The sequence below is a fragment of the Dipodomys ordii genome, unplaced genomic scaffold, assembly GCF_000151885.1.
Source record: "Dipodomys ordii isolate 6190 unplaced genomic scaffold, Dord_2.0 Scaffold136, whole genome shotgun sequence".
NCBI lineage: Eukaryota > Metazoa > Chordata > Mammalia > Rodentia > Heteromyidae > Dipodomys > Dipodomys ordii.
The window spans coordinates 4,765,267-4,780,139 of NW_012267352.1; positions in this window are offsets into that span (position 1 = coordinate 4,765,267).

A 14,873-nucleotide genomic window follows, 5' to 3' on the forward strand; every position below is an offset into this window, starting at 1 on the left:
TTTGTAAGAATCAAGGTCATAGAACTAATTTTTCTAACCCTTGTCTCTCAGCAGCACACACTCCTGTAGTTGAAGGAATAGTGAAATTTGTTCTTCTGCAAGTGAAGAAGAGGCAGTCACCAGAAGCTAATGATTCTTAGTGGAAGTGGTACTTCTAGCATCCAAAATTGAAAACAAAGTATTATTATTATTACCCAGGTTATGTGAAGGTATATTTTGCTGTAGTTTGTTTAAGCTATGAAAGCAAAGATTATTCAAGAAGCTCATAATCTAAAAATGAATTTTGTCTATTGATCTTAACTTTCAACTCTTCAGATTTATTTATTTGAGGCAAAATTTTAAAATAAAACTCTAGGAGAAAACTAAATAAAAAATTAAATAATCATTTTGGTAGGCAAACAGAATTTATTATTAGTTTTAGGGTGGGTCACAGAAGAGACATCAATTATAGGGTATTACCATTATTGTTTCTAGGGCTCAGTGATTCATTGCCAAATATCACCGTGTTTCTCAGACCTGAAAATAATTTAGGAGCTAATGTTCTTTTCTTAATAAACTTTGATTCTATTTTAGTAAGTGAATTACTGGTCACTGACTATTTTTTCCAGAGTGCCATAGAGAAACTAAGTAGTAAATATGCACAGCAGTGTGGGGCACCATTGGATCATGTGCAATCTTAGCTACTAAGGAGATCCAGGTCTGAGGTTTGTGGTTTGAAGCCAACCTGGTCAGGAAAGGAAAGTCTGTCAGACTCTTAACTCCAATAAACTACCAAAATTTCAGAAGTGGAGCTATAGCTCAATTAATAGAACACTCCTTATTACCAAATAAACCTAAGGGAAATGACCATGCCCTGAATTCAAACCATAGGACCTGCAAAAATAAATAAGTAAATAAATAAATAAATTATAGTGCATTGTCAGATTTTTCTGTATACTGTGAAAAATCAAGGAAGGACAGACTATAATGAACATCATTTAATAAAGGACCATGCAGAAAATATTGACTTCACAGATATTTCTATGTTTATATGCTTTATTTTGAGACAATTAACCACATACTGAAAAACATGATTTTAATTTAGAAAGAAGCCATATGAAATTTAGATAAATGCTTTGATATTGAACTAAGAAGGAGGAAATTTCTGAGGTAGGAATATATTTGATGTACACGAATGACTATACATTTATCATAACAATTTTCAAAAATTAACAAAAATATTTCAAAAGTTTGATTAGAATATTATGAGTATTTGGCATACTAATGTTTTCTTCATGTGAAATTAAAAAATGAGTATATTGACTTTTTGTGTAATAATAAAACAATAAATAGCCACAAAATTTTAACATCTTTATTCTAAGACATAATTAGGCCATTCATAGCTTATTTTAATTAGATGATAGATTTTGCTTAATAAATACTTTTTTTCCTGAAGTTCATTCCATTCTGTACTTGATCCAATTATAGATTTATAGAAAGTTCTTCCTGAATATTAAAAAGCTGAGTTTGCATTCCTCTTAATTTGTCAAGAAGATAAATCTTTAATGATTTGAAAGGCAATTCATGACATTTTATTTTATAATTTGGAAGAGGCTCATTTAGAACACTATTTGTAATTGGGAAAATTGGCTCAAATGAAGCAGCAGTCAAAAGGTGTGGTATAGAAATAAAAACAATTTCAGGATGAGCAAATACAATTAAATGTTATTAGAGAGTTTTATACTTAACACTACCTTTATATTTTGGTGAGGTTATGAATTTAGTGTGGATGTTTTTTAAGTAATTGAGATTATAATGCAATGGAAATTACAAATATAATAAAAATTATATACATTTTGGGATATGTTCATTTCTGGCATTTTCTCTGTACATTGAAGCTGGAGGAAGATTTCCCTTTTGTTGTGATCCTAACTTCAGAAATGTACATAACTAATATCCAGCTTTGAGAATGTTCTGCATATTTGGTTTTTTTTGGTCGGTCGGGGGGCTTGAATTCTGGGCTTGGGCGCTGTCCCTGTGCTCTTCAGCTCAAGGTGAGTGCTCTTCTTCTTGGGCCACAGCACCATCTCTGTTTTCTAGTGGTTTATTGGAGATAAGAGTCTCACGGACTTTCCTGCCCGGGCTGGCTTTGAACCTTGATCCTCAGATCTCAGCCTCCTGAGTAGCTAGACTACGCCGGGCTTTGCATATTTGATTTCTTCAGCTTGGTGATAGCTTATGCTAATAATCCCATAGTCAAGAGGCACTGAGCCTCTGTGTGATTCCAAACCCTCAGATAGGGGATGGGAACATTGAAGATGTCTAGACAGGTAGATGTGTAGTTAGGCAGACATAAATATAGACATAAATTTTTATGCATGATTACAGGATATCATCATTTTTTCGAAATCTAACACTGGTTTTAATTATGAACTTAATATAAATTCATAGAAACAAGCTTTCCATAAAATGGATTTAGAATATTGCTCTAATTTAGACTTTCCATGATCAAATGTGAAAACAAATTATATATTTCAACATAATAAAACATTATACTAAACAGCAGAAAATGAAACTGATGGTAACTAGGGTTCTTAATCTATTTCCAATGGAAAACTGTTAACGAAGATACTATTTTCTATCATTTCTAAACACAAAAAGAATTGCCTTTGGGATACACACACGGACACAAGCACACACACACACACACACACACACACACACACATATGACCACAAAGAAGTATTTATGTGCTTAAAATATGCAGACATGTATTTTAACTTGATTTGAACATTATACAATATATGTGTTACATTATTTTGTGTCAATGTATCTTAAAGAAATAAATTGAACTAAAAATAAAAAAGCCTTTCCTCAAAGTCTTACAGTATAACACTATTTATATACTCTTGCTCACGAACCAGAATTTTTAATGAAAATCAATATTTCTATCCTCCAGAAATCCTTACCATTTCTCTGTGAAAGAAAAATAAAATACTTCCTCTGCTATTTATCTTAACAAATATTTAAGCATATACATAATTGTAATGCCTCTAAGCCTTACTTTTTAGGTGTATGATAATTTTCATAAGAAAAAACAAGGTTCTTTTTTCCCTCTGCTACTAACTGCTTTTATAATGTAGACAAAAAAAATCACATAGAGAAAATGAAATCACAAAATATTGGAGTAGAATTTTTAAGCAAATTATGTACGGTAGTTGCATGATCCACCTTTTTCATTGGATACTTAGACTCTTGAAGTTGATACTTGACTAAAATGAGTTATTATTTTCTACAGATCTTTTAGAAAGCACTGGAACCTTTTATCATTTCACCAAGATGTTTCATATCATGCCTGACTATTTTGCATGCAAAAAATAAACATGGTATGATGCTTCAAGACAAAGATACAGTGTCAGAAGAAATATACATGTTAATGATTCTAGCATTTAAGTATCAATTTATTTTGAAGATAGAAATACACATTCAGATGCATTTTCAGAAATGATAAAACAAAGAATACTTTTGTATAGTGTTACATATAAAGAATTAAGTGCAAAATATGTAAGTTTTCACATATAACAAAAGTTGCTATTTGAAGTGAATTAAACATTGATTTCAATCTTATTTTTTATTGAATATGAGATTGAATAGGCCCTCTCTGTTCTGCAAACAGAATACAAAGTAATGATTCAAAAGAAACTTTATTTCAAGTGCCATATTTTCTTTGACCATTTCAAACAAATGTTCTAGGAATAAAACAAGCTATCCAAAATCTTTAGCAAAATTACTACTTTAAATTGCATTAATGAAAAACTAAGAGGACAACCAATTGACATTTGCATTTGATCTTGACAGTGTAGTAAAATGACTGACTTGATGAGTTTGCTCTTCAATAACTTCCTATATTAGACATTATCTCTCCATTCCAGGTCTAATATCTATATCAATCTATTATGCTGGCTGGACAAGATGGTAGATCTATGGTTTCATGGGCAGTCAATTTAATACTACTAAGTTGCTATATAGATATTTCTTATGTCTTCTCTTTGCTAATGTTTCCATTAGATGTTGTCATGTGTCTCTTCTGGATGCCCCCTTTGCAGGTACAACTTCCAATGAGAAACTAATGACAAGTCTTCATCAATAGGAAATCTTAGCTAAGATTTATCTTAGTCAAAATCTTAGTTAAAAATCTTAGCTAAAATACTCCCTTGTCTTAGGACTAATGGACAAATTAGACAGGTGGTTATTTGTTGTTGTTGTTTTCCTCATTTCAAATGGATCATAGAATAGGCATTATTGGCCAGGATTCTAGAATAATGATTGTGTCATCTATTCAGTGCCATTCCCCTCATCCTTCGTTATTATTATCATTACTTTATTATTTTTGTTGGTAGTGGGGCTTGAACTCTGGGCCTGGGCACTGTCCTTTAGCTTTGCACCTCAAGGCTAGTACTCTACCACTTGACCTACAGTGCCACTTCCAGTTTTCCAAGTGATTAATTGGAGATAAGTTTCACAGACTGTCTTGCCTGGGCTGGCTTTGAACCACAATTCTCAAATCTCAGCCTCCTCAGCTAGGATTACAGGCATGAGTCACTGGTGCCCAGCCAGTATTATCTTTGAGATTCTATTTCCTAAATATATATTTTATTTTCAATTTGTACACTATATTAATACATAGTGATGAGGTATGTAGTAATATATGTTGACTGTGTAGTTATCAGATAAGGGTAATTTCATAATCTATGTACTGTGTTGGACAAATAAAATCACATATATACATGCATATATACATATATAAATATGGATCTCTGTATACATGTATACATGTATATATACATATATGAATGGATTTTTACTTATTTAATGTTTATGAGCAAAATAAAAGTATTAGCGAAAGCATGACAAAATGTTACAATCAGAATGTAAATTGTAACCTTGTCATTAAACATTTTTGTTCTTCATTAAAGCCACTCAGCAAAGCTTGTGTGTGATGTAGTGCGCTCACAGTATGCTTTAAAAGGTAGCAAATACAGATGAGTTAAAACAAAAAAAAAATTTGTTCTTGTAAAATGCAATATCATCCAAATAGGCATTATGTGAATTTAATTTCAACTACGATATTGGCTTGTCAGGAAGAATACAAAATAAAATGGCATTACATCAGATTAAAGTTGAGAACTATAAACAACCCTGGGATCATGAGAAAAAAGGAGTAAAGTCTGATGCTGGGAAGAATTATGCTGGACACTATCTCAAGTTATTGAAATACTGGGGAATGTTAGAAAATATGCCTTTATTTGATCACAAAAAGAGATGTCTTCAAATTTGGCAAGTGAGAATTTACAACACAAACCTAAAGAAGATATTTTTGTATTGAAAACTCACCTTATATTTCATGTTTTAATTGTATTTTTTCTCATATACTACTAACTATATTGTTCAATCACAAATAATCTTACAGATCTCAGCATTTTTCACTATTATGTCTGAGAATTGTAATGAAATGAACAACTACATTTTTGTATAGCATAAAGATGAAAGAATATTGTTTTGAGCTATAAATATTATAAATATTAAAGTCCACTTTTCTAGGATTTCTTTTTCATTGCCAAATATTAAATTAAAGCAAGTTATAACTAGAAAAAATTCAAGATGACTGCAAAAAATGAGTACATAGTTTCCACAGGCCATTATTTTCACCTTATATAAATTATCATTGATGATAAAATTAGCAACTTCTATAGAATGGAGTGGCAATTTTAAAGGTGGCTGAATCCTAAATTTCTTGTGTCCATTTTAAAATTCACTTCCTATTCTCACAAGTTTGTTTTAAAAAATATTTCTGTTATACTATATTTACATGGGACTTAACTGCATGAAACAAAAGCTAGTCAATTTTCTACTCTGTATGTAGTCAAACTTGTGGAAATATTAACCTCCAGCAATTTCCAAGGGTCTTTATAATATGCATTATTAGAAGAAAAATGAAATAAAATGTCAAATGAAAAGCAATGTCTATTATCACTTTTGCTGCATTTGGTTACAAAAATATCCTCAGTTTTAAGCCTTAGTTCAATCTGCATTGCACAATATTTCTCCCAGTAAAGAAAATTACAATGCTTATTCAGTTCTTGACACACCCTGCTTCCCAAAACTGAACTAAGGAAAAGAATTGCTATGGTGGTGCATTTGTTTGACAAGCTAATTGAAGTTGTACAATACGTCAGTCTGAATTCCAAGGACAGAAAGGTTAATGGAGTTTGCGTCTCTATATTTGTACAATAGCTGAGTTTTCTTTGCTGAAATAACTGTGATTTTCTACATTAATAGTTACATTATTCAAGTAGCAGGGATATATTTGAAAGAAAAAAATACCTTAATCGATATAAAATAAACCTATTTAGAACACACAGTTGAGAAACTTACTCTGAATACACAATGTCGTGTCCTTGTCAAATAATACAAATAATACAAACTGATGTTATTTCAACCTTAATGTTTTAAGGAGACAAGAAAAATAAAGTTCATCTTAGTCAGGCAATCTTTTACACTACCTCTACAAATAAGAAACTTAAGACCTTCTACTTTGATATAAATCAGTTTCCTTTGAAAATAAAGGCAAATCATAACACTTCGGCAATTTTTCCATATGAAAATAAAGCTCACAAACCACATGGTCAGTAAATAGAGTTTGTATGGAAGATAATACTGGGGTAGGAAAACACTCAGATTGAATACAGATTTCAAGTCACCTTTAAATGTAGTGGTTTTAATTTTCAAATAAAAATAACATTTCTTTGTGCTGGGTGCCAGTAGTTCACGTAAGCCTGTAATCCTAGCTACTCAGGAGGCTGATATTTGAGATCGTGGTTTGAAGTTAGCCTAGGCAAGAAAGTTCTTGAGACTCTTATCTCCAATTAATGCCCAGAAAATCGGAAGTGGTGCTATGACTTAAAGCGATTGAGTGCTTGGCTTGAGCACAAAAGCTCAGAGATGACACGCAAGCCAAGTTCAAGCCCCATTACTGAAAATAAATAAATAACTTGACAGAAAAGTGAAACAAGGCAATTGCTATGATCATAGAGAAATTTCTATACCCATGTGATGTTTATAAACATTTTTCAAAAGAAAAATATTGTATCCAATTGAACTGAATACATGCTTAACTTTGGATACATTAGTTGAGCAAATATGTTAGGGGTCTACCGTATGATGGCTACATTATAGATTTGGGAGTGTTATTGTAAAAAAATGGAAATAAGCTTTTCTTCATAGGTTTGACCAAAACTCTGTAAGCAAAAGTAGAAGCAAACTACAAATATATAAAACAGCAAATAAGGAAGAAATAGACAATATGACATATGATAGGAAAAAGGAAGTTAATATAAAGTACATAAAAATTCTGAGTAAATATTTTATGATAGAAAAAATTATAAGAAATTTTTCTCAATCTTATATTTCATTCATGTTCAACAAGAATGGATTTTTTTATTTTTCTCAAAACTTAAATGTTTTATTTTAATATGCATACTTACAGATACATACTGCTTTACAAGATGTTTCTGCCTGGAATATAGCATTTTCTCTAGATTTTTAAATGTAAAATTGGTATGTCTACCATATCATTTCATTTTCTAAACTTATGTTTGCAATTTTCATTGAATAATATAAGTTAACATACATAGTACATTTCTAAGTTTTTTGTAGGTACACATACTTTGTTATTGTAATAATATTTAAACTTTATTTTTTTCCATTCATGTTCTCCAGTTACAGGGTCATTAAATGTTCAGCTATTAAAATGGTGGTAGGTATTCAGGGTAAGATGTAGTCATAAAAGCATATAGAGAACAGGGATAGCATGAAAGGTTACTAAGTTATGGAAGTAAACCTGGCACAAAAATAACCACTGCATAATTCCAATCATCTAATAGTTTGATTTCATAGAACCAAGGATCAAAATAGTAATCACCCTAGGCTGAAGAGAGTAGGAGCAGAGAAAACTCCAAGAAAATTTAAGCAATAGGAAAAATTCTACAGTTACAAAGCAGTGATACAAATGACAATTTGCATGCTCTACTTGTTATAGTAAACACTTATTCTTACTTGTACATGACCCTATTTTTTATTTTGATGTTTTCTCTAGTACTCTCAGTTGTCTGAACGTGGTTCTGCGAACCTTCAAAGGTTTCATGCCATGTGCTGTGAAGAGAAAATACTTACAGCTTCTCTAACGTTTTTGTAGTTGAAATTTATATTTTGGAAAAGAATGTTTAGTTCTTTTTTAAAAAGAAGTAGGATAATACCATTTCCTCTGGCAGAAGTGCTACTCAAAAATATGAAATTTATTTGCAATTCATAATTCCTTGTTTTTGTTATTTTATCTTGTTTGCGCGATGAAGGCATTTTGTTTTCCTCTTTTTTTTCTTTGATATCTTTGGTAGGCAGTACATTTTCCAAAGATATTCATGTCCAAATTTCAAGAGTATACAAAATTATCTAAAAATGAAATGTCAGTCCCAGAGGCTTGTTTTCTCATATGTGAAAACGAGAATTAGTTTCTAAACACATAAGTAAATCTGTTGGCTGGAATGCAAGTATACAAGTGTATTAAAAGAAATATGGTAGATTCAAGGGAGAACTCCAATAGTATAATTCTTTAGAGAGGCAAATTTAAACTTCAACACAATAAACATGAGGAAACCAGTACTTGAAAAGGAGAGGATGGAACCAAGGGGTGGGGGGTAGAGGGATGAAGAAAAGAAGCAGTGAAGAACACGGTCAAAATTTAATGTATATCCTACAAAACTAAGAAAAGGAAGGGAAAGGGTAGTTTAGGAAAAGTGGGTGAAAATATTGAAAGGGATGACATGGATCAACATACATTTTATTGTCGAATGGTAACTCCTTTATACATCTACTTAATCATTCAATAGCAGGAGCACTGTTGATATGGACAAGGTGGTTTCAGGGATGTAATTTACCAGAAAGGATCTCAGACTTGGGTGCTAAATATTTTCCTCAACAAATGGACTCAAACAGGATGACGGGGTAGGAGCAAAAGAGGAGCAGTAGCAAGAAAGGAGTTGAACGCCATCTCGAAGAACAGTGTCTAGGAAAAGCATCCATCGTTCTGTGAAGAATTTTTCAGAATTTTCTTTTGGCATCTGGCGGTTGTACTCAATTTTCCCTCTGCCTCTGTTACTGTTGCCACCTACTGCTTTACATTCACCTTGCATCTCTCTGCATCATCTCATCACTGCCTTCAAAGAACACAGGTCCTGCTCCTTTGGACTCCTCCTCCCTGCTTGCAAGTACCCATTTTCTGCTACTTATTTTGCTGGGTTTTTGACTTGGTCTTTCTTATACAATTTAAGATCTCCACCGTATCTATGACCTTTAGGTTAATTCATTTATAACCCCTTGCTTACCACCTATTGTGTTGACTTGTAGATTTATCACATTCTAGCTACCACAAATGAGGGAAACCATGCAACTTATGTTTTTTCTGGGTCTGGCTCACTTTGCTAAATGTGATTATTTCCATTTCCTTACAAATGGTACAATATCATTTTTTTTTCTAATGGTCAAGTAGATTTCCATTGTGTATAGACATGACATTTTCTTGAGCTTTTCATCTGTAGAGGGGTATGTGGCTATGGTAAACTAATTTGTTACATTGCAAGAAAGCCAATACATAACCTAAAATTAAGTAAGGGAAAAGGGAAGGGCTGTGAGGGATGGTTGAGAATGTTGAAAGGGGTGACATTGATCAAGGTACACTGTATTCATAAACTACTTCAGTAAGTGGCAATTCCTTTGTAAACCACTTAAAGATCATCAAATATTTTTAAAGTAAAAATAAGACCCCAAAACATAGATTATTTAAGGACTAAGCTAGTCAAGATGAGTATGCTTTAATAATCCTATTCCACATACAAAGATGCTATGTCCAAATAAAGTCACATGAGATTCTTGGGGACAAGACTTAGGAAGAGATCATGATCATGTACTTAATCATATATTATGTTGAGGCAACACATATACACTATAACATTATTTATAACCACAAGTTTTGTATCTATCTCTAGTCTCTTTGATATTAAAGGAAAGCTAATAGGAGAAATGAATAATTAAGACAAAAATGATCAAATTCTTTCATTTGACAAGGGTTTCTACATCTTTACTTTTGTTTCACCTGGAATTTTCGAGAAAATACACAAGCAAAGTTAAAAAGGGTACTTTATTAATTGGATGGATGTTACACAGGTTCTGATAGAAGAAGTGAAAATACTTCTAAAATGCCTTGGGAACTAAACTTTCAAAGTAACAGAATTGAAGACAACAGGGAAAGAAAACATGAAATTAATAACAGCCATTGTGTCTTTTTTGGCATGAAGTAATTCTATATTATATTGAAGACATTCTGCCTTACCTTGGATATTTTCAGACAGTAATGAGAAATGTCATTCAAGACTATTTGAAGAAGTAGAGATCAGAGAGCAAAGAGCCCTTTGATCTTCTTTGAGCAAAGGAGATATTGAATTGGAAAATGTTACCATATAATACAATAGAAATCCCATTAACTGAAAAAAATCATATATTGGCATGACACTCAAAAGGAAGCTAAGAATTTATTATCATATAACCTTAATAACAATCGAAGCTCTATGGGAAACCTGAAAATCAACTGGATTATGCAGCTTTTCAAGTCATTACAGAATAAAATGTCTCTCTATTACTCAAAGTTGTGCAAAAAGGACTCACAGAATAACTTCAAAATAGTGAAATGATCGATGATGTTTTATGAAGTGAAACAGTAGTCATTTAGCATTAACTAAATTAAAATATTGGAACAGATATTGAATATTATTAATCTAAATCCTTTTTCCTTCTACAGTTTCTGTGACAATATGGTAGGGTGCATTTTTATACAAATATGCAGTTGTTATCTAAGTCTCTGAGCTTCCATATATTTCATCTATTCACTAGGGCAAAGGAAGGTCCAGTGACATATTCAGATTAGTTTCCTTGCCTGTTGCCTTAAAAATCTCCATTAGAGTTCTGTGTTTCAGTAATCTAAAGGGCAGAGCTCCTGTGTGAAATAGATAATCAATTTAAAAACAAAACAAACATCAAAAAAATCTACATCATGAAAATTCTGTTAGCACTTTGGGCCCTGACAACTGAAAGAAGATATGGGACTGCTGGTTTTGAAATACCAGATTTGATTTGCCATTTCTCAAAATATTACATGCAGTTAAGGCTTGTGTTTGCTCGAACTTGCTCCTTATAGTTCAGGGGCATGCTGAATTTAAAGAGAATGTTGCTTTCATGGAGGAACTACAAGCCTAGGAAGTTACTTATATTATGTGGAAGCTACTGGAAAACTTTGCTGGGAAGATATCTGTATGCACATTTCTGGAATGCCCATGTCAAAAAGAAATGTCATATGTAACTATTATTTTCATTTAGGATATTGAGATATGCTGAAGTTATCTTGAAATATTTAGGGTGGTACATCACTGTGTGTAAAAGAGAAGTAGGAGAGGTGGTGTGGGAATGATACATCTTGAGCAATGTTTTGACTGGTCTTTAGGGACTTGCAAAATAGGATCTGCATCTACCAAATGAGTAGAATCTATCATAAAAGCACTAGAAAGGAGAAGCTCAAGTGATAATTGACGTTAGCCTGGTGCATTACAATTTGGGCTTTTGCTTTCAATAACTGTAAGTTCCCAAAGCCATATTGTCGGTTGGTTGGTTAGTTGGTTGGTTGGTTGGTCGGTTGGTTGGTTGGTTTATTGCTGATACTGGGGCTGGAACCTAGGATCCTATGCTCTCTCTCTCTCTCTCTCTCTCAGGTTTTTCCACTCTTCACTGATCCTCTAAGAGTTGAGCCCTGCTTTTAGTTTCAGATTTTATTTATTCTTCTTTATTGTATTTAAGTGTTAGTACAAGGAGGTTTCAGTTCAACATGTCAATTTATGAATACAATGCATCTTGATCAATGTCAGCCATTCATTATTCTCCCTCAGTCCCTCCCAGTCCTATCCATTTGTGTGTGTGTGTGTGTGTGTGTGTGTGTGTGGAGTGGAAATGTTTATATGTGTGTGTGTTTCATTTTCCCATGCTTCCTCTGTGATCCTCAGAGCTCAGACTCTAGAATAGCTAGATTTATAGGCGAGAGTCACTTGCATCAAATTTACATATATTGTTTTAGCCCACTGAGTTTATAGAATCTTGTAAAGTCAAACCAAGCAACCAAGAAAATTAAGCATTGGCTTACAAACTGAATTTTTATGAGCCCAAATAGATGTCAATACTATTATACTTTGTCTAATTTGATAATGATGACTTTCATTTGAATGGGATTATATTATTATATTATCTGCTATTTTGTTCCACCAATGATTTGGGGAAAACAAACCAAGAAACTTTGACCTAAAGACCTAAAGAGAGAATTAATTTTTTTCAGAAGAGATTTTACTCATGATGCCATTTATATGTGATTTTTCTGAATCCTCTTTATTTTAGAACATGGTATTTTGGAATTTTAGGTTGGTAGAACATAGGTGAAATTTTGAACTTGAAAAGGATAATGTATTTGGTAAATGTTTGCAGATATTCCTCAATAATGATTACATCTTCCTGTATGGAATTGAGATATAGTTCTTAAGTAATAAACTTAGTATAAAGGATGGAGCCATGGCAGTAGAATTACAGCTTTTCAAGAAGTTTATATCTTAATCCCTACTACCCATGAATATGTTACACACAGCAACCGTAACAGCACTTGTGACCAATTTAACAATCTTCAATTAGATTAAATTTGAATACAATGGGTATTACCACTCATTGGGAAAATTTAAAAAATTAAATTGTCTTTATATATAATAGAAAATATTTTATTAAAACAATAGACTACATAATACTTAAATTTCAACTGTTTAGGGCAAAAGTGGTAAAATATAGAGACTATTAAAGAAAAAATACATAAAAAATAATTCAAAAGAGAGCCAAATATGTCTGCTTTTATATTTGTTTGCAACATTTGTTTGTATATTGCTGATTATGCTGTTCTTTTCACTGTGAATAAAAAGTAAACATTAAACTGCTGACTACATAAAAACCTTAGAAAATGACAGCTTCCAGTCCCGGCTTTAGAATAAACTGGCCAAGTCTCTTGAACTTTTCTATTTATATTTCTCATCAACAGCTTAATGTTTCACATAAAGAACAGGTAGATTCACATGAAATAAAATTGCATCTAAAAAATTTAAACAGCGTGTTAATATTGGAATAAAATGACAAAAGAAAACATTTTTTACCATACTTTATCATACAATTTAATTACATAGAATATGAAGAAGAAAATTTTAATAAAATAAAGTCTAATTTCTTTGTGCTAATAATTATTTGGGTATTTGAGTGCTTGTATAAAACTTTCTAAATATGCAATTTAAAAAGTAATTGTAATAGACCTCATTTATACTGATTAGGGTAATCCTCTTAATAGTTCTTGAGAGTCTCTATTGTATTGTTCCTTATAGATACCAGTTAATATGCTATTAGGTGTCATAGTTGTGGTAAAAGTTGCTTTTAACACATCTTAACTTCACTGTAAAGCAATTAAATTCCTTTATACAAGATGGGAAAAATGAGATGTGAAAATATGTAATTAGCCGGAACCCAAGTGCTTTTTAATATAAGAGAAAAAGAATAGATTATTAATGTTAAAGATTTTTGCTTTCCTAAATTATTCCATAGTTTATAAACCATTTCAAGAACATTCTTTTTTTTTTAAATCATCTTTAGTAAGCCTTCATTGTATAATAATTGTCATGCTTTATGATTCTTTCTATATTTTCAGTATCTCAGATTTGTGTGTGTGCTTAAACCACAATCTTCAGTGGTCAGCCTCCTGAATAGCTAGGATTACAGGCCTGAGATATCATTGTCTCATAGTATTATATATAAAATTAAGTGTATCTTTAATTGTTACAAGAAACAGTAGAAATAAACAAATGGTTAGCAAATAAAGAGAATTTAATCTAAAAGACAAAGGAGGGGGGTTCCGGGAAGATGGCGGAGGAGAAGCTGGAATCTGAACAAGCTCTCGCATAGAAAGCAGTTTTAGAGTTCCAGTGAACAGTCCTAAGCCAGAGAATCACACCAAGTGTGCCATCACAGGACAGAGAGTTACACAAGAGAGGGAAAGCCAAGACAAGGAGACACATCTGAGCGCTTGCCAGCAGCCGCCGCGGCGGTGGCAGGGTCGCAGCAGTGACCGCAGCCGTGGCCATACCTGAACGCTCACACAGAGAGTCCGGGACGAAGGAGCCAGACGCAGCGGGCAAAAGGATTCTACTCAACACCAACAAGAACCGACAAGGAGCAGACATCTTCATCCTGAAGTTTGCAGACCAGAGACGACCCAGGATCCAAGACTCGGCGTGAGTAGAAGCCCAACATCCTCAATCCTTCTCAGGGAGCAGAGGAGGGAAGGCCACCCCTCCCCCACCAGCACCAGTGATTTCCATCTTGGATAACAGCAAAGCTCGGAGGAGCTGCTAGCTCCAACTCAGGCCTTGGAATAAAATGAGTCATTTAGCAGGTCACAAGAACTTAAGGGCGAAGTGACCTGCCAGACTCGGCTCCATCCAGGGAAAAGTCACCCAGCTCAGGCGCCAGCCATTGGAGTGGCTTTCCTCACTGGGTAACCAGAGCCAGAGGCTGCCCCTCCCTCCAGCAGCCTCCACAATCAATTGAAAAACAGAAACCCTGAGAATGGCTCCAGGCTGGGCTCTGTGAGTTTTTTTTTCACAAAACAGCCCCAGGGAAAAGCTATTGTTTGTTGAAAGCCTCAACTCTACCAGAACCTA